General features: G+C 38.4%; 1 protein-coding gene across 2 annotated transcripts in view; it reads left to right on the plus strand.

Moving 5' to 3' along the window:
* Positions 1-279: 279 nt before the first annotated feature.
* LOC134212833 (angiopoietin-2) overlaps positions 280-19,698 on the plus strand; it is a 645,758-nt gene continuing 626,339 nt past the window's right edge. The window contains exon 1 of one of the 2 annotated variants that reach the window (XM_062691051.1): positions 280-555. The gene's annotated coding sequence lies outside the window, so the exon portion shown is untranslated. The remainder of the gene's footprint in view (positions 556-19,698) is intronic. The other variant, XM_062691052.1, reaches the window with a different exon arrangement.

A 19,698-nucleotide genomic window follows, 5' to 3' on the forward strand; every position in this document is an offset into this window, starting at 1 on the left:
CAAGTCTCGAACATATTGCTCCAAAACAAGCTGCACTGAGCAGCGCAGCGTCGTCGGCAGCATCAGCAGTAGCATAAACTCCTCTCCGGTATCGTCGTCGTTTTGCGCACATTCGACGGCGTAGGCAAACCTCACTCGCGCAACTCCGATCCGACTCTCTCTCGCAAAACGGCTCGCCTAGTGCGATCGATCGATCATCGTGCCAGCCCGCCAGCCAGCCGGAGTCACGGATCGTTTCGGCAGACTCCGCTAGCGGACTCGTATTGCCTATTGACCATGCTGAGGCGCGCAGAAATTATTTAACCGCGATACGAATCGGTTGTGTTTTTGGCGTTTTTCACGCTGTTTTCAACTTTTCTGTGTTTGTTGCTAAAGGACGGCGCGTTTCAACGCGGGTCGTTTGCGTTTTTGTGTGTCGATTCTCGGTCGTTCAAGTGGATTGATAAGCGCGCGCGTGTCTTGATTGGACATTTGCTGCAGTGCGATCGAGGTGCGTGTCGGAGGATTTACTTTGTTCGACGTACGCACAGGATTTATTGGTTCAAACGGGACGAGGTGTGTTGAGGGGGTGATTATTTGGGAATATTTTGGGGAATTGGCGCGGTGGTGACATTGCTGAGGTTATCAAAGCATTTCATTTTGGTGGCTGTTTCTCTCTGTTTCCTTGTCTACGTGTTTGGTGTGAATCTATTCCGTTGCAGGCGACTCTCCGGTATTTCGAGATTTATTTTACGATGACGGACGTTGAGGCTGATTTTATTTTGCAAAGAGGATTGTCGGCTTGCAGGAAAGTAGAAAGTGATACGATTGGAAACATTTGGCGATGAGAGATTATGTTAGCGTTAATTTGATTGCAGAAACTTGATTGCGACTAAATTTAGGCATAAGTAAGCAAGGTTTATTCACTTTGAACATGTGTACACTGTATCTCGGAAGTTTATGGCTGAAAAAAGTATGGTTGCTGGACTGTGAAGAAATTGCTTGAGTACATAGTGCAACCGCTGAAATTTGAGTAATGAAACGATGTGAAGTATGCATTCTGAAGGTACGATTGTGAATAGGAAACGTGAATCAAATCTCCGCCACACAAATGAAAACAAGAAGTTGTCGGTAGATATAGTGTCGAGTAACGAGTTGTTGTTGAAGCTATGAATGATCAAGGTGAAAAGACGTAGCAAGCGCAAGTGTTCGAGTCAGGGTACTTTGCGGTGGGTTAGGAGAACTTGCCATGCGGCACCTCTCGGGAGATAAATTATGCAACTTGACCGCAGTGCTGCCGGGGGGCATATGGAAGGCTGGTTTTATGCGGTCATTGAGCGCGGTTCAATTCAGAACACCATCGATGTAAGATTCAGCGCCGGTGTGAACGTAACTCGTGATCAAGGTCTTCTCAAATCAATGGTAGACTCATTTGCAAAAAAATGTCAATTCTGTAGCTGAACTGCTGAAATCTCTTTAAATAAAAGCGACAGTGCGATACTTGTCGCGAGAAGCGGCCCTCCAAAGATCGGGGCACGGTTGCTGAGACGAGTAACCAATAAAACAAAATCAAACGATCGAGCCTATCGGATCCCGTTGGCCGCGCGCGCGCTCAGTGATATTTATGGGTTGTCCGTCAATGTCACCGCCACATTGGAAGTGGCGGGCCGTGCTGGAGTTTGACGGGAAAAGAACGATCGGAGAACGAGTTTTCCTGCTCGCAAGTCGCGTGAGTGTGAGCCGTTGGTGTTTTGTTGTCGTTCGCGATCAAAGCCAACATCAAGAACCCTGAAATCGGCGAGCGTGACATTTAGTGTGGTACAAAACGAGATAAGTTGTTTCTCGTTTGGTGTATCGACGCACAGTAGAGGCGGTGCCTGCGGCGGCTGAAATGGGGACTGTTGTTATGTTATCATTGCAGCATCGGGAACTCGTAATAAAAAAAACTGGACTGCGGGCACGCTCCGGGTGGTGGATTTTGGAAATAGTTTTTCGTTGGAATCAATATTGAATTTTGAAAGGACGTGGAAAGGTAGGTAGATAAAGTTTTTTTTTAAATCTGCGATCGACCGGATGATTCATCAGTACTGGCGTCAATTTGTCGACAGAAAGGTAGAATATAAAACTTTCGAGAAAATTTGAATATTTTACTGCTTGATTTGCTATTCTCAACTGAGATATCTGGAAGTGCGATAAAATCGCTTGAATTTTGCGGAAGAATGAACTTTATTACTAGAGCCGTTCGACGCGTTCATCAAATGTGGTTAATTTATCGTATAAGTCTGTACTGTCTTTAATCCCAAGGCAAAAATCCAAATCAATGACTCTACATGCCACCGGTAATTTGGCCTGTTTATCAACTAAGTGTTATATTAGTATTATCCCCAGTTATTCATTGTGACCTTTTCTATGACTGCCATTGCAAGCACAATTGATACACTATGGCCAGGAAATCGATAACGTTTCTCACCCGAGAACATCTTAAAGCAAATAATCGATTTTTCCATTTCCGAACTGAAATTTCGCCATTTAGGCGTTAGGCGTTAGGTTAGGCGAAAAAAGTGTCAAAATTATAGATAGGAATGTAGGAAAAACTGAAATTATCCACATTTTGATAAAACATCTAACATTTCGGCGATGCAAAACGCCTTAGTGGAACTATCCGACAATGTACTCGCGTCTCCACCAGAATGCTGATGTGCCGACGCGTGGTACGTTGTTCCCTAGGAACTGCCAGCTAAAAGACGTTTTGCCTCATGAGTTTTCCGGCAATGAAATATCACCACTTTTTTGAAATGCGAATATTATCAATATGATTGAGATTTTTTCTAATTTTAATATGGCAACAGCTTGCTATATTGTTTAACTCTTGCGTGAGGTTGAAACACCCATGAAAATCGTTATAGCTAAGGCATAAAAACAGTCTATGCTTAGCTAGGGCATATTGCCCCTTCTTCCCCTAAAAATGTCTAGCTCACTTTTAATGCCCTTACCCTAAACCAATTTAGTACTGGAATTTCTTAATTTCAATAAGGGATGGCACGCGATGTTTACATATCTGCCCTCTCAATCTCTATAGAATCCTAAAGGATGAAAGGAATGTTACAAAAATCTCAACAGGGCATGAAAGTGTGCAATATCGGCTTTATTTTTGTGTTTATTACCACTTTTAACTTGTTTTTCTTTGCATATTATTAGTTTATCGACTACTTAGTCATTATTACTAAAGTCACGACTACAGTCATTATTATTTGCATATTTCTATTAAAATTATTGAGAAATTTGAATTTTAAAACAGAATGTTTGGCCAAAATACACGTTTAACTAGGCTGACCATATGTACCGTATTTGATGGGACAGCCCAGTTTAAAAAAAAATGTGTGATGTCCCGTCATAAACTAAAAAATCAATTTGTCCCGTTTTTTCATTGATTCTACATTGACCATGAGCATGAGCATGAGCATGATTGACCGCCCACGGTTGCTACTCCGTTATTGCCAGGTCAGCTGTAATTACACAGAGAACCAACAGATGAAGTTTGGGACTAACATCATCTTCAATGTGTAAGAACTGGTGACCCAAAAATAAGCAATACCAGCACCGGCCGTGTCCGAATGCAGGTCAATTGAGGAATGGGTAGGAAAATGTTGACATGATACTCGCTTTGATAGAAGCCGACGAGTCATCTGCACTTCCACGAGAAATCACTGGGATGCTGGATATATGGGGTAGGTATTGTGGCAGGGTTCGTTTTGGTAAACGGTATGCCGTGTATAGCGTGTAGTTTGATCAATTCAAAACATATTCGAACGAACACTTTTTTTTTAATTACCAACCGCACTAAGCAGAACAAAATAGTCGATGACCAGCCGATCTCTCTGCTAACCGCACAAAGCAGAACAATATTTTCGATGACCGGCCGATCGTTCTGCTTACAGACGCGAACTGCATCTTCACTTTCTAATTAATTTACTCACCCTCACAAAGCAGAACAACATTTCGATGATCGGGCGATCGTTCTGCTAACCGCACAAAGCAGAACAAACTATGTCATGACCGGCCGATCGTTCTGCCTACTAAATAAATCACGACTGTACGTGACCTCTGAATGCTGAACATTTGTCTTTCAAGTAACAAACAAACATGATCTACTTTTTTCACTTAATTCCGACAGAAAATTTGATACTCCTAAACAAACGTCTCTGAGGCATGTTTCCAAGTACAGCATTGCGATTAATAAAATCTATTCACATACCTATTGACCGCACAAGTAGATCAAAAGCTTCTGATTCTCGCGAACAATCTGCATATCTTAGCTTAGCTTAGACTGACTGTACATATCAATGGTTGCTACTCCATGATTGATCAGAGCTGGTGCAAATTGCACTTCGATCCAAGTGAATAGTGGTTGGGGTTTACCATCTATTCTCGAAGTGCACGTTTCAGCAGCTCGCACATGTTGATCAATAACGGCGCCGGTCAAGTCCCTACAGTCAGTTGGGAAAGGAAGGGAAAGTAGTGTGTGGTAATTGTTGCTACTAGAGACCGAGAATACCTCTGCATCTACACAATTACCATGGGAAGGAAGTTTTGTTAGTTGGGTAGGGTATTCAGAAACATAGGTCGGGATGCACCATGGAAAGTGATGTGACCTATGCAACTTCTATTCTACTAATTATCTCGGGTACTTTGAATATTTGCATATAGTTACCTTGTTAAACTATTTATCTTTCGCGAGGATAAACAATCAATCGTTCAAAGTGATCGATTGTGTATTTGAGTTTTGATTCGAGCGCGCACAACTAAATTTCTTCAACGCGACGAAAGTAGAAAAAGAACGAGCATGGAATTGCAAATTAGGAGAAAATCGCGGTTGTTAACCGCATTGGTTATTATCGGAAAGCCAATGTCAATCAGCAATTCTTATTGAATCTCAACTTGAGGTTAAATAAGAATGTACAGCCAGACATATTTTGACAATTTACTTTTTTTTTGTTTATTTATCATGTCGTTTATATGTTTTTGTGTGTGGGTTTGAAGTATGTTTTTTATCTAGTTTTTTTTAAACATGTATACCCTTCATGGATTGTATTAACGCATTTGTAATTAATTGTCCAAAACAATGAGCACCATTTATTGCCGTTATAAAAATAGAAATGTATTTGAGTAAAAACAAAGCAACAGAAATTTTCTATCACAATAGTAGTTAAACTAAGACTGTACTTTCGGCGAAATTTAACAGGTTCGGGGGTTTAGAGAAAGTAATTGAAATTTAATACGAGAAGTATTCAAGACATGACCCGAGCAGGAGCGACGACCTTGATAACAGAAATTGGTATTCTAGCCCTGCATAACAGGTAGAACACCAAAAAACAATACCAAAAACCCATATGCAGAATACCTGAGGCATAATATGCTTAGGTATTTAAATACCAAACGAATAATCCTTGGTTATGCATTTGGTATTGGTATTTGTGCATACTAGCCTTTGGCATTATTTCCTCGGTATTCCACCTCCCATGCAGGGCCAGTTCACAACAGAGTATGGTATCAATAACAGAATTAGGTATTATTGAGCCAATTTCTCCTGCTCGGGGATTGCCACACCCTACAAATTTTAATCATCAAATGAATCAATTTACCGTATCAAAATCCACGTACTGCAAAACTGAATTCCGAAGTGTATAAATATTATACCTAATCGTTTACTATGCAAAAATAATCCCCAATAAAACTACGTTCAGATTTAAGAATTTGCACACATCAAAATTGTAGTAGAAAAATAAGTCCGTTTCTCCGAGGAGGTCCATCCTACATCTAACAGGACTGTAATATTTTTTGGTAGTATGTCTTGAAAATGGAATACAGTCGATAATATGAAGAATATGATAAGTGTAAAATTGTAATAAATGTAATGAATATAATATCTCAAATAGCTGTGCCATCAGCGTAAAGTTGTCAATTCAGAGATTCAGTTTGTAGTTTTATTTATGCAGTATGATAAAAAGAAGCGAGAAAATTTGTGAGAGCATCATCTTTACTGGAATTCAACTTCCGTCATTGCGAAAAAAATAAAATCAAACAAAATAAAAACAAGAAAAGAATACTCATCGGAATCCAAAATCGTAACACCGTAACAATTGAAATGTTAACTTCATCTGCAAGGGTTCTTGTGTATGCCGCATAAAGGGACGCTTTCCAAAACTTGAGCTGTCTAAGACCAGTCTAGCAGCACCCCCACTCAACCCCACCACGTTCTACTATCCATATAGACACGCATCTTGGCCACAACCGCCGTTGAGTCAAGTACGAGACACCGAAGACAGCCCCACAACTGAGGCCGAAACACGTATCCACATAGCCAACAAAACGTAGCGGAATCAAATGAAAAGAACTAAACTCGCCAATCCGTTTTGTTTGAGTAAGATTTTGATTATCGGAGACATTTATCTGAAGGATAAACATTTTAAATAGCGTGCTTTGTCAAAATCTCTCTTAGGTAGCATTCCTTTTAATTCATAGATTTGGTTTCAAATACCTAGCTGCACCATGTGTTCCTGAATAAACAAAACAGTCAACGACGAAATACCAGCAAACGGCTCCACTCTTTGAGGAATGCCTGTTGCTACCCTAGTGTAACACTTCAACTGGACGTTAGCCCTCATTCTTGTGATGTATCTACAATGCGACGTATCGAGAGGTTACTGATGATCAAATCGGCACATTTTATTCGCGTACTGCTAAAAAATACCGTATGTAATAATTTGGGTGTATCAAGACGAGTATAAGCAGTTGTACAATGTGGCAGCAAACTTTAATTGAATTTTAATGACAATTTTCATTCCTTGGGATGTGATCGCACCGTGTGATGCGTTCAACGCGGCAGCGATATTTTGCTTTAGATCACGTTCACGTCATATTTTAACCGTGTTAATCACTAATTTGTGAATGTCACTCATATCATACATCAAACATAATACACCTACCTTGCGGGGCAATACCTTTAGCCGGTTGGAGTCCCCATGGAGTCCCCTACAACTTACAATACATCTTCATCATCCTCACTGATGCAACTTTTCGTAATGAGATCCTCCTTGTTGATGGTTGCGTGATTACGATTGATGAAGCCGCATATCGAGACACTTATTCACGACTATCATCTGGAACCGTTCTTGAAAAACTTGATATGATCGAACTGTATTTGAATTTTCCTGGTTCTCATTTTCCTTGGCAATGGCACACATTTTTTCGAAGATTTCATCCAAATTTTAAAAAATTGACGCTACATGAAAAAACTGTGTTATTCTTCTTTTGTAGCATACTACGATCTCCAAGGACCAGCTTTTCATTGATTCTACATTGATCATACATAGAAAGTGTTTTTTTGCGTCTTTATTAGAGAGATTTACAGCCCTCGGCTGGCTCATCTCTCAACAAAGAAAGTGGTCGAAACCTATAAAAAAAAGTTTGAGATGTTATGTTATTAGTGTTGCTTTGAAAAGAATGCTATCTATGTCGTTTTGTATTTTTCATTGATCGACGTTACTAAAGGTTTTTAACAGTTAATGACAACAGGTCAATGATTTTTTCTGCTTATTTCATCAGTGGTTTGAACGAAATAGTAGCTTGGTAGGCAAGTATTTCCTGAAAATCATGGGTGGCATTGCGCACCTCGGCTCGAAACGAGCAAACTGTCATACGAAAGAGCTGTCGAAAGAAGATGCGCAATGAGGCCCCAGGTCACGCCTCAACGTCAATAAAATGAAGCGCACGGACAGACATTCTAATTGTCAAATTAAGTTCATTTTCGATTATTATTTTGGAATCTTCCGAAGCAGGTATTCATTTTTTCTTTCAAATCTGCTTTACCACATATTGTTAAATCATTTGATTATTTTCGAAACATTAAGAATCAAAAATAGAAACATTCAAAATCTTTCTGAATAATTCTGAATATTTCGAAATCATCTTCTGTAAAAAAAAACTACGAAATGAAAACATAATTTTTAAATCAACTGTACCAAATCGAGTCAACAGCAGTTTCAAACCGAGGGAAAATTTGGTCGGATTAAAGGCTAGATTTAAGGTCCCTACGTACTTTAAGGTCACTCCTCTCGGAATACAAACTCAAAAGTACTCGCTTTTTCAAGTGCACACCACTCAAAACGGAAGCAACGGACAAATGTCATTTTTATTATTTCACGCAGCAAATCAGAAACAATGAAAATGACAGTTGTGTGTTGCTTCTGTATTGAGTGGTGTGCCCTTGAAAACGCGAGTACTTTTGAGTTTTGTTTCCGTGAGGAGTGTCCTTAAGGTTAATTCACACATCTGGAGCTTGTCTGCAAATTTCACTCCCATGTTCTGGTATTCCGTTATGAAAAATTTGAAATTTGGCCCGATTCAAAATACAAACCGATAGAAATCTCCGAGAGTCCGAGCTGTAAACCAGACTATAAATTGGCCAGGATTTTTTAACTTTTCACGACGAAATTACATGAGCCTCGCTTTCTTGGGAGCACATGGAAACAAAACCAATGGACCAGATTCCGTAGGTGTGACCCAGATAACAGTTCTATTTCCAGTTGAATTTATTTGTAATTCATAATGGCTTTAAGAATGCTTTCACAATGCTGATTTGTTTTAAAAGAACTATCAATAAGAATATATTGTATCAAAACTTTGTTACCTTAGACTCGTGTCGAGTCAAGTACGAGACACTGAAGACGACCTTACTGTTGAGGTCGAAATACGTATCTGTCAAGGTACAATTAAGTGGTGGAATTAAATGGGACTGTACAAACTCGTCTCATGACAAGTGAAGACATTCCACTAAAAAGCTCAAAATAATTTTCCTAACAAAATAGTTTTATGCCAAGTTTATTCAAGGGACATCAGTTTTATTCAATTCTGGATTAATTTGTTATGGTTTTATTCACTTTAATTAGTAACAATGGCGATTTGGTCATTTCATTCGAGTGAAAATTGACAACCATGTTATGAAAATGAGTTTTTCATTTATAGACATTCAAACTTGAACGTCATTAATGCTGTGATAATAAATGAAAGGCAAAACATACTTTTGCATATAAACGATAAAGACGGATCCATAAAAAACTGATATTCTTATTATATTTCTCAACAACATCTTACAAAGTGGGCCAAATTAAATTTATGGTTGATCTATGACAAGTTTATTAAGGTGTTGAACGCATTTTAGTTTTATATTTAGGTTTAGCAAGTTGTGCTCCCATTTCACTTCAAAGGTGTCTTAAAACAAATTTTGTTGCTTGGGAGGCTACTTTTAACGTCATTTAAGGACATAGTTGGAAGAGTACCACGATGGCAGTAAAGATGGCACCGGCCCTTCCACGGGTCAACCCACACTTCCCGCACCCTCTCCACCAACATTCGAATTCATCGAACAGCTTCGAACAAAAGTTTAATATTCAAATTACTAACCTGTTCGTAGCATATTTATTCACTTCCCGTGATAATGAACATGTTTATCCTATGAGTCCTATGTATTTCGGCTCGAATAATATTCGAAATCAGCAGTTTCGTGCCAATTTATTAGCCGTTCGCGATTTGGTGGGTTTATCACTGCACTTCACTTCTTCTCAAAGGGCACTGAAAAAATCAAGTTTTTACTCACTTCTCCGCACATGAGTAGCCCGAAATGTTGATGGAATGTAAATTAAACATTACTTTTCAAAATCAGTCACTTGTTGAAACCAAAAACTTAATATAAACTGCTATTTTTGCCCGAAAAAAAACGAATAAAAACTGATCGCGGAGCGAATGTCAACAACGGCACCGGCAGCAGCAAACTAATAACTAGGGTGGTTCAAAAATTAATTTTGCTCCGCCACGCTCAGTCGAATATGATTTATAATTTGGGTGTTATCCGATGGTTTGGGCTGGTTTGAATAGAAGCTTACCGTGCACAGGTCGTTTCAGGTTTGTATGACAGTTGATACGGCGAGCTCGAATTGACCATTTTTCTGATTCTGGCACTCCGTCATTGGGCGATGGCGAGGGGGGAGACCATATGACTGGAAGAAATATTCAAGAGCTTTAACTCCATAGACAATCCATATTGAATGATCGTTCCAATAGTTGGGAGCAGGGCTGACAATAGTCATCGTCATAGCACGAAATGCCACAGTAGCGATGAGTTGCAGTGTCTTCATTGCTACTCTATACATCGTCAACGACGCGCACGACGTTAGCTTTCGTCGTGTAACCAAATCCCCAACAAACAATTGAAGCTGAGAATAAGCTAGTTTTTTAGCTTAATAAGTGCTCTATGAGCTTCCAATGTTTGTTGGGTCGTCATGAAGACATCGAAGACCGAAGACTTCATACCGTTATTCTTCAAGCGGCAGCTGCCATGCGAAGATTTTTACTAATTCTTTGTAATAATGAATTTGAAGCAACGTATGAAGGCGTTTTAAATGTTATCAATGTATTTATGTTACCATAGTGCCCATTATTTGAATATTTGAGACGCTATTATGTTTTTAACTAGTCCGTCTATAATGACGTGCAATCAATTGTGTGAAGAAGTGACGACGAAAATCGTCATAACTTTTGGCTGCGCGACTATCGTCGTGGTACGCATGCGGCGCGAAGAAAACGAATAGGTGTTGCGTCGTGCAATGTTATGACGAAGACTAATTTTTTTTTTCGCTTTCTTCATACGACGAGAATGACTATTGTCAGCCCTGGTTGGGAGTCGATTTTAATCGAGGTTGCGAATCTTTAGTATGATAATTGGGCTTCTCAGAAGGCATCAGTGAAACGTGCAGTTCAACAAAATATGTACCCAGAATTTGTCTTTGATATCTATCGCACCAGGAGCAGTTACTTCTAGTCTAGTCTAGTCTACACTATCGCACCAGGGGCAGATGCTTCAAACAAAAAGTGTGACATGGGGGTGAGTGGGGTATAAAATGCTATTTTTGCGTTACAAAATCAATGAATCTTTCCTAAGGTGCGGTTTTCCGTTCAGTGAATTCTCTGGATTGTTGCTTTCATCTATGCGGGTTCTCTTTTCGCCAGCCTTTGGAGGGGAGGCACTTTAGCCAGCGTAAAAAAGGTTCAGTTTCCCATACTAGTTTTCATATAAACTTGAACCGGCTTTGCGCTCAACCAGTTTTTGTTCAAATCGGTCTTTGGAGGACACTCGGAGCATGGGACGAAATCGAGTGAGCGTGGTGGAGCTGGGTCGTTTTTTGAACCACCCTACTAATATTCTTAGTTTTTTTTTATACTTACGACACCAATATTACTGCAGAATATGACAGTTTTCATTGTATCAATACTTTCAAAGCTTTGTTTTGGTACTCAACCCACCTTCACCTTAAATCAGTTTCGAACAAAAAGGACTGTGAAGTGATTAAATTAGACTTTTATTCCTATGCGCCAACCATATTCATGGAAATAATTAAAATTACGTTAAATTATTTTTTTCCTTGTTGAGATTCTTGTTATTCTTATCCGTAGATTTTTTCCCACTTATATTCATGAAAAAGGGATTTGGCACGGGAAATAAATAATCTCACCCTATTGCTCTTTTCGCACGTGTCTTTTGACATTTTTTCTAAGCCTGCTAATGTCCAAACCGGCCTTAGACAGGGTACTTTGACTTGGAATTGGACAAGCTTTTGATATTGGTCAATAATAAAGTCCTAAGAGAAGATTAAAATAAAATTTCAAAATTCCCTACTTTTTTAAATATTGAAAGTCGCATGAAAGATGTGAAAAAAGTCTCGCCAATTTGGACATTTAAGCCTTGAAATATTATTCCAACAACCAGCCACCGCAATTTTTTCAAATCCTTATTGCATATACATCGGTGTAACCGATTCATAGTCGACTTTGTAGAAACAAACTAGAGTGTGAGTTAGGAGATGCCGAGTTCTGCTTTAATCAGATCAGAGTTCAAAGAAGCCCGATTAGTTTCCAGCGTAGCCCACTTCTATCTTCCTAGTTCCTCGTACGCAATCGTGTATAGAATTTGAGCTAATTTAGCCGTAGAATGAATCGTTGAATTATCGTTATACAAATAAATTTCATCAATATTAGAATTTATTGTTTTCAAAAGTTACAAGGTAATAGTGGAGGTGTTGTCGACTTTAGTTGACTCGGTGCTGTTTGTCGACTATGCAGTGGATTTAAGTGGTTGTAAAACATGAAACTCAAAATGCTACTCGGACACTGGTACGAAACGCTTTATACAGGATTCATTTGTTTATTTATTCAGCTGACCTTATAATGGTCTTATTGAACTCTTAATCCCAAAAGTGCAGAACATGGAAAATAAATAGCAGAAATACATGACTTGGATAATCAATACTTTAATGATCCTCCAAAGACTTCTCTTCACAATATATAGATTCACTACAAACAAAACAAGTATGACAAAATACATCGAGAAATAATTATTAGGCGAAAGAACTTTTAACAAAGTAATTAATTAAAAGCTTTCCACGCATGCTCAGATTGGTTAATGAATTCTCGATATCTAACAGCCTTCGGTCAGGTTTGTTCATTCATAGCTTTAGCTTTTAATGTAGAGCACAAATTAACTTAAAAAGATATATAGTCGAATGAGTGAACGTTTTTCCATTTTGGAACAAGTTTTGTCACATCAATACATAACTCTTGTCTATGTTCGAGAAAAGACTTTTTACTAACGTTATTTAGACTTAGTAACGAGAAAGCATTTTTTTTTTTTTCATTTGCGTACGTTGCGGCAGATTCGTGTTGCGTAGGTACATGCGAGTTAGTCCCAATACCCGTAAGCGTTGCAGAAGAAGACACGGGAGTCGAGTGCATTAACAACAATCCTGTTGCGGGTGGTGGTAGGTTATTTGGCATAAAGTCGTTTGGCATAACGCCGTTTGGCATAAGGCCGTTAGGCATAAAGATCGTTTGGCATAATGTCGTTTGGCATAACGGCCGTTTGGCATAATGGCCGTTTGGCATAATGGTCATTTGGCATAATAGTTGTGTAATCATCATTTTCGACACTTATGCATAATATGTTCAATTATTCATAATGATTGTCACTTTAACATTATAAAAGAGATGTTCTAAATTGATTTTTTCGAATTAAATTTCAGATTCTATCAAATCACTGCTTAAAGGTCAGCAGCAAGATCGTATACGCAAATTCAAATAGCAAAATAAAAAGTGCAATGAAAAGCAAATGAAGTTTCTGCATTACATATATTCATTTCTTTAAAAGCATACTTTGTCGTTCATAAATCTAAAAAGTATATGCTTCTTTTTTTAAGTAATGTATTTTTTAGCCATATCACAAGGGAGAATATGTATGGTTCCTATTCTCAATGTAAACAATATTCAGTTCTAGGAAAGGGAAGCTATAGCTCCTTCTTTCAAAGGATGCATTTTCTTGGCGAAGGCAAAGGGAGATTTTATTCATTTGTTCAATTAAGGCATTTGCTCGGTTTAAGGCAAAGAGGGATATGATCCCTTCTTTCAAAGGATGCATCTTCCCGACAGTTACATCAGAGAAGATATGGCTCCATTTTTCAAAGGATACATTTGCCCGGCAGTTGGCGAAATACGATATGCTTCCTTCTTCCAAATCAGGCATTTGCTCGGTTTATTGCGGGGGGAGATATGATTCGCTTCTTTCAGCGGATGGCAAAAGGTCCAGAGAAAGCAAAATATGATATGGTTCCTTCTTCCAATTCAAGCATTTATTCGGTTAGAGGCAAGGGAAGATGAGATTCCTTCATTCAGAGGATACATTTGCTCGGCAAAAGGTAAAGGACGACATAGTTCCTTTATTCAAGGAGTTTGCTCTGTTTATGGAAAGGAATATATGATCCCTTCATTCAGAAAATGCATTCGCCCGGCAGAAGTCCAGAGAGGAAATGGTGGCTCCACCCCTGTACCCCGAATGCTATTACCCCGGATGGGACAGTACCCCGAGATCCATTACCCCGAAAGTCCATTAGCCCAAATACATTTCGAGTCTGTAGTTTTCTACTATTACTATTTTTAACACCCACAGGTACCGATGAATCGTAAAATGACAATCTTTGAAAAGAATTTGTTCAGAATAAAAGTATATACTACTTAGAGTTACTTAGATAAACGCAATAAAGCTTATGTTTAATAAACATTTTTAAGTTCAATAATCATTCTACGCCATTGTTATCTGGAAAAGTTCTATCCTACGAAATGGTGTGAGTGAGGAGATAACACCTTCTTTCTATTGACATAGGTGTACATTGGAAATAATACCTTTTTTAAATGAACGGTAACGGTTTATGGCCAACACAGGAGGTAATGCCTTCTTTAGATGAATGCATTTGTTCAATATAAGGCAGACAGAGGAGGTAATGTCATTTTCAAATGAACGAATTTGCCCGGTTTAAAGCGAACGGAGATGATAATGCCTTCTTTTAATGAACGCATTTGCCCGGTATTAGGCGAACAGAGAAGATAACACCTTCTTCAAATAAATGCGTTTGCCCGGATTAGGCAAACAGAGTTGATAATGCCTTCTCTAGATGGACACATTTGCCGAATATAAGGCGAACAGAGTTGGTAATACTTTCTTTTAATAAACGCATTTGTTGGTTTAATGTGTACAGAGATTATAATGCCTTGTTTAGATGAATCCATTTGCCCGATATAAGGCGAACAGAGATAACACCTTCTTTAAAGTTTGAGGTGAGCCAGCCAAGGGCTGAAAACCTCTTGAATAAAGACGATAATAACCTTCTTTAAATAATTGCGTTTGCAAGGTAAAACGAAATTATTCCTGCCACGGCATGAGATGTCACAGTAAGGTTTGTCCCCGGCAAATTTCAGAAGCAACTTTTCCTACCCCTTTATTCTGTTTGAATACATGTTCGTGATCCGTCTCAAGCCCAGTCGACGTGACCTGAAATTTTCTCGAAATTCACACCTCAGCTTAAACAATCTTCAAAGGTAGCACATGATATGTAATGGGAGTTTTTGGACCAAGAATTAATCGTTCTATACTGTTTTCCAACTGTTCGAGTTTGATGAAACGAATCGCGAATCCAAAACGGTGAAACTTGTAAAAGGATCGAAAAATAAGTTAGGATCCACGATAAAAATTGTCGAAAAAAATGTGTAATTTACTCAACTAAAGTCGCCCTGCTATAAGTCGTAAAACAAGTAATAATCATTCACATGAATTATAAATAAACTGCAATAAACTATAAACTTGAAATCAGGACTACTGGGGGTACTGGGTCATTCGGAGTAGTGTCCCACTCGGGGTGATGGGTGATGACATTCATTCGGGTAATGGCGTTCGTGGTAGTGGCCTTTTGTGTAATGGCATTATAGGTAATGGATTTATGGGTAATGTCATAGAGTCGAAATGGTTCCTTCTTTCGATTCAGGAATTTGCTTGGTTTAAGACACCGAAAGATATTTCCCTTCTTTCGAAAGGTGCATTTGCCCGGCAAACGGCAAGAGATGATATGATTTCTTCCTTCAATTCAGGTATTTGTTCGGCTTAAAGAAAAGGAAATAATTATCCCTTCTTTTGAAGGAGGCATTTGCCCAGCAGAAGCCAAAGAGAATATGACTCCTTTTTTCAATTCAAGAATTTGGTACGCTCGGTTCAATGCAAGAGGAAATATGGTCCTATCTTAGAAACCGTTTGTTCATAAAAGGGATGAATGGGCAAGTTTTCTTGCTTGCCCTTACATGAAAGACAAAACAAGCCACCAATGTCAATTTAATTTAATACAGATGTATCTTGCTGGAAGCTTTTTTATTCCTAACTTGTCACGCCGTACAATTCCGTTCCCAATTATCATGTATTGCCCATATGAAGGAAACCACGTAACTGAATAACTCTTTACACAGCCATTACACAGCTCAAATAACAATTATGCCAAATGACCTTATGCCAAACGACCATTATGACAAACGGCCGTTATGCCAAACGGCCATTATGCCAAATGACTTTATGCCAAACGGCATTATGCTAAATGACTTTATGCCAAACGGAGTACAATCTTGCGGGTTCGATCTTTGCTAACATTTCTACAATATCAGCAACCGTCTGTTTGAGTTTATGAACTTCTTCTTCCATTATAATTCTACTCGTATCGTCGGATTGAGTGATGGCATCAACGTTGATGTTAATTTTGCGATGGCTGGTCATACACGCATCACACATCCAGAAAAAGTTTTTAACGAGTCGGAATTGTCAGAGATAAGTCAACCTAGGGCTGAAAATCTCTCAAATAAAGATACATCAATCAATCAGCTTTAAATATCAAAAATAGAAGACTTCGACTTCAATTCTGTAGTTGTAGTCATCAGTTGCTATTTGGGGTGAATTCTGGTGAGATGCCACGACGGAAGAACATTAGGCTTAGCGTTTGGCATCTTAGAATGTCAGACAAGTTGAAAAAACGTCGTGGATAAGAAAAACCGCATTATGCGCGATGTTTGACGATTTGTGTAATTTGTTTTGTTTGTTTTGTAACGTTTAAAACTATTTCGGATGAGCTATCAAGACTTTTCACATCAACCCATCTTGGCACTAATTTGAAAACGGTAACTATTTCATCACTTACAATTCCGTTATTTTTGCAAACTATCGATTTCTTGTTCGGCAACGAACTTATCTATAATTGTTAACAATAATGAAAACGTTTCTTTTTCCAAGTCAGATTCTATTGAACAACTCTCTTCAGGATTACAATGTGTTTGGGATATTGCGTTATTGCCATCTAGCAGTTTTGTGGATAAGATTGGCGTTGATGAAACCATTGTATAGAATTGAGAAGGGACTTTGACGTTATAGCCGATAAGGTACTTACGATGTCATTGATTTGCGACTTTATTCCCGCTACGCATTTTGTAAAAATGATACAAGCACAGATCGCACCCCCACAGAATGTTGTTATTTATTAAGCAATCTATGTGCGTCTCGGTAAGTCCAACACAATAGACGTGGTAGCATTTATTGCATTACCCTTCACAAACAACGAAAGATTCGCTCCTAGCATCGAAGGGAAAACCAAATTTATCACACTCTATTGTTTAAAATGATAAACAGTGAACACAATCTTTAATCCAACAACTGAACCGATTATTTTCTGGCTTTATTGGAATGTATTTCACGTTACCAATGCTTACCCAACGTAACCGATTTTTTCACAGAAGCAGCCTAGAATTCAATAGAAAAAACTTATCAGAAAGAGAAAAATAGTTTAGCGATATTTCACTCGAGTGCGCGTAATTGATATTTTCTATAAAGTAGAACAATGAATTTTAAGGGAAATTAATGCATATGAACTCAAATATTTGTATATCGTTAATAAACAACTTAATTTAAGTGATTGAATTTTTTTTGTTCCTCAACGATTTAAAAACAATTGAAAGCATAATCACCTTAGAGAAATATGCTGACGTATTGTATCCACAGTATGGATACAATTTGTGCAACCATATAAAATAATATATTCTTTTGGTTACTGTATACAGTGTACATTAGACTGGCCCAGCAAACAAAACGTTGTCGAATTCCATGGGGCACCCCCAAGGATTGTGTCTTTTGGTGCGAAAATCAATCTCTCAAATTTCAGTTCAAGCTGGCACATTTGATTTGAAGTTTGTATGGGGACTTTAGCCAAAATGTATGGAAAAATACACCTCCGTCACTCATTCGATCTGGAAATTGGTTCTGATTTCCCGATTGAGCTCAGAATTGCAGAAAGGGCAGTTGATATATTACAGAACAATTTCACAGAACATTGCACGATGATTAAATAATCTCACAGAGATTACGATATTTTATCCATAAATGTTGAGAACTTCTTCTGTTCGGTATTCCAACAAAAAAAATCTAAATTTTGAAAAAAATTTTTTTGGATTTCTACAGAGAATTTGGTCCATAAGAAATTTTTCGGAAATTCAATGGAAAATAATGTGCGTTTCAGCGAAACGGTTATTCAATGGAAAACAAATTGGCCAAAAGTTTTTTTTTGGCCAAAGCGAAAAACGGCTGAATTGGTAATTTGGCCAAAAAAGCACTCTTCCCTAACACGTAGTTTATCTGAAATGGTCGTTTGGTCGAAATGGTTGTTTGACAGAAAGGGTCATTTGCCCGAAAAAACGAACATAACCTTTTCGGAAAATAACCTTTTAGGACAGATGGCTTTTGGCCTAATGGTTTGTTCGGCCAAATGACACATTCGACCAAACACCTTTTGGCCTTGTGGCTACCTGTCGTTTGGCCGAAAGTTATTCGGCGAAAAGCCATTTATTCGAAGACCACTTGGTTGAATAACACGTTAGGCTGAAAATTATCTAGCCAAATTACATTAGGCTGAATTGTCCGAAAGGGTATTAGGTCGAAAATGGCTTGACCGAAAATGACATTTGGTCGAAAGCGACAAAGCTGGTAATTTGACCAAAAAAGTTGTTTGCCGTAACAGTTCATTTGACCGAAATGGTAGCTTTGCTGAAACGATCATTTGACCGAATAGTTCATTTGGCCGAGAATGTCGTTTGGTAGAAATAGTCGTTTGGCAGAAAGCCAATTGGCTCGAAAATATTTCGGCCAAACGGAATTTTCTGCCAAATGGCCTATTCGGCTGAACAGCTCTTTTTGGACAATTGACCAATTCAGCCGAATGCCCAATCTGGCCAAAAGACTCTTTCTGCCACACGACCATTTCGGCCAAACTGTTCGAACTGTTCGACCAAAGGACCTTTGCGGCAAAAAAATTTAAGACTAGATGGGCTTCAGCCAAATGGTTTGTTTGGTAAAACGACATATTAGCACAGAGAACATACATGTACATTAGGGTGGCTCAAATTAGTATGGGAAAAACTTTTTTCAATATTTTTGATGGGCCGCCCTCTTATTCGGCTCTATTTGATGCCCTGATGCTCTGGACAATATTTCAGCCAAATCAGTCAACGTTTGGGCGGTGCTAAACTCGTCGGAAGTTTATATGCAAAAATGTATGCAGAAACATCCTAAAACAGTGAACTTCAGTTGGACGGCACAACTTATGATACAGAACTATGATACTCATTCAGATCTTGAAGAATTTAATACAGAATGTTGTGCAGAAAACCGCGAGCAGATTAGAGTTTACCCGGCTAAGTTATTAGCATTTCTCTGAAGTGGGGTTTGTGTAAATTTCGTTTCTTTTACCTTTGAAAAGAAATAAATTCACCCCTACAACACTCCAGTAAAACGCTAATATCTTTGTCTAATAAACTCTAATCTTCTCGCGGTTTTCAGCATAACATTCTGTATTTAATTCTACAAGAACTGAATGAGTATCATGATTCTTGATCGTAAACTGTGCCGTCCAACTGAAAATCACTGTTTTTGGATGTTTCTGCATACATTTTCCCATATAAATTTCCAACGAGTTTAGCACCGCGCAAACGTTGACCGATTTGGCTGAAATTTTGTCCAGAGCATCAGGGCATCAAATAGAGCCGAATAAGAGGGCGGCCCATCAAAACATTAGAAAAAGTGTTTTTTGAGCCACCTTAATGTACGTTCATACAAAATTTTGTTGAAATCGTGCGTCAAACATGAATACTAGAGCTAAAAAGTAAAATACTAATAATAATAGAACAAAACCTGACAAAGCCGTCATTACCCCTATCTTAAAATCTTAAAATCATAAATATCTTAGAAATATAGATATCTTAAAA

This window comes from Armigeres subalbatus, chromosome 2, assembly GCF_024139115.2.
Source record: "Armigeres subalbatus isolate Guangzhou_Male chromosome 2, GZ_Asu_2, whole genome shotgun sequence".
Lineage (NCBI taxonomy): Eukaryota > Metazoa > Arthropoda > Insecta > Diptera > Culicidae > Armigeres > Armigeres subalbatus.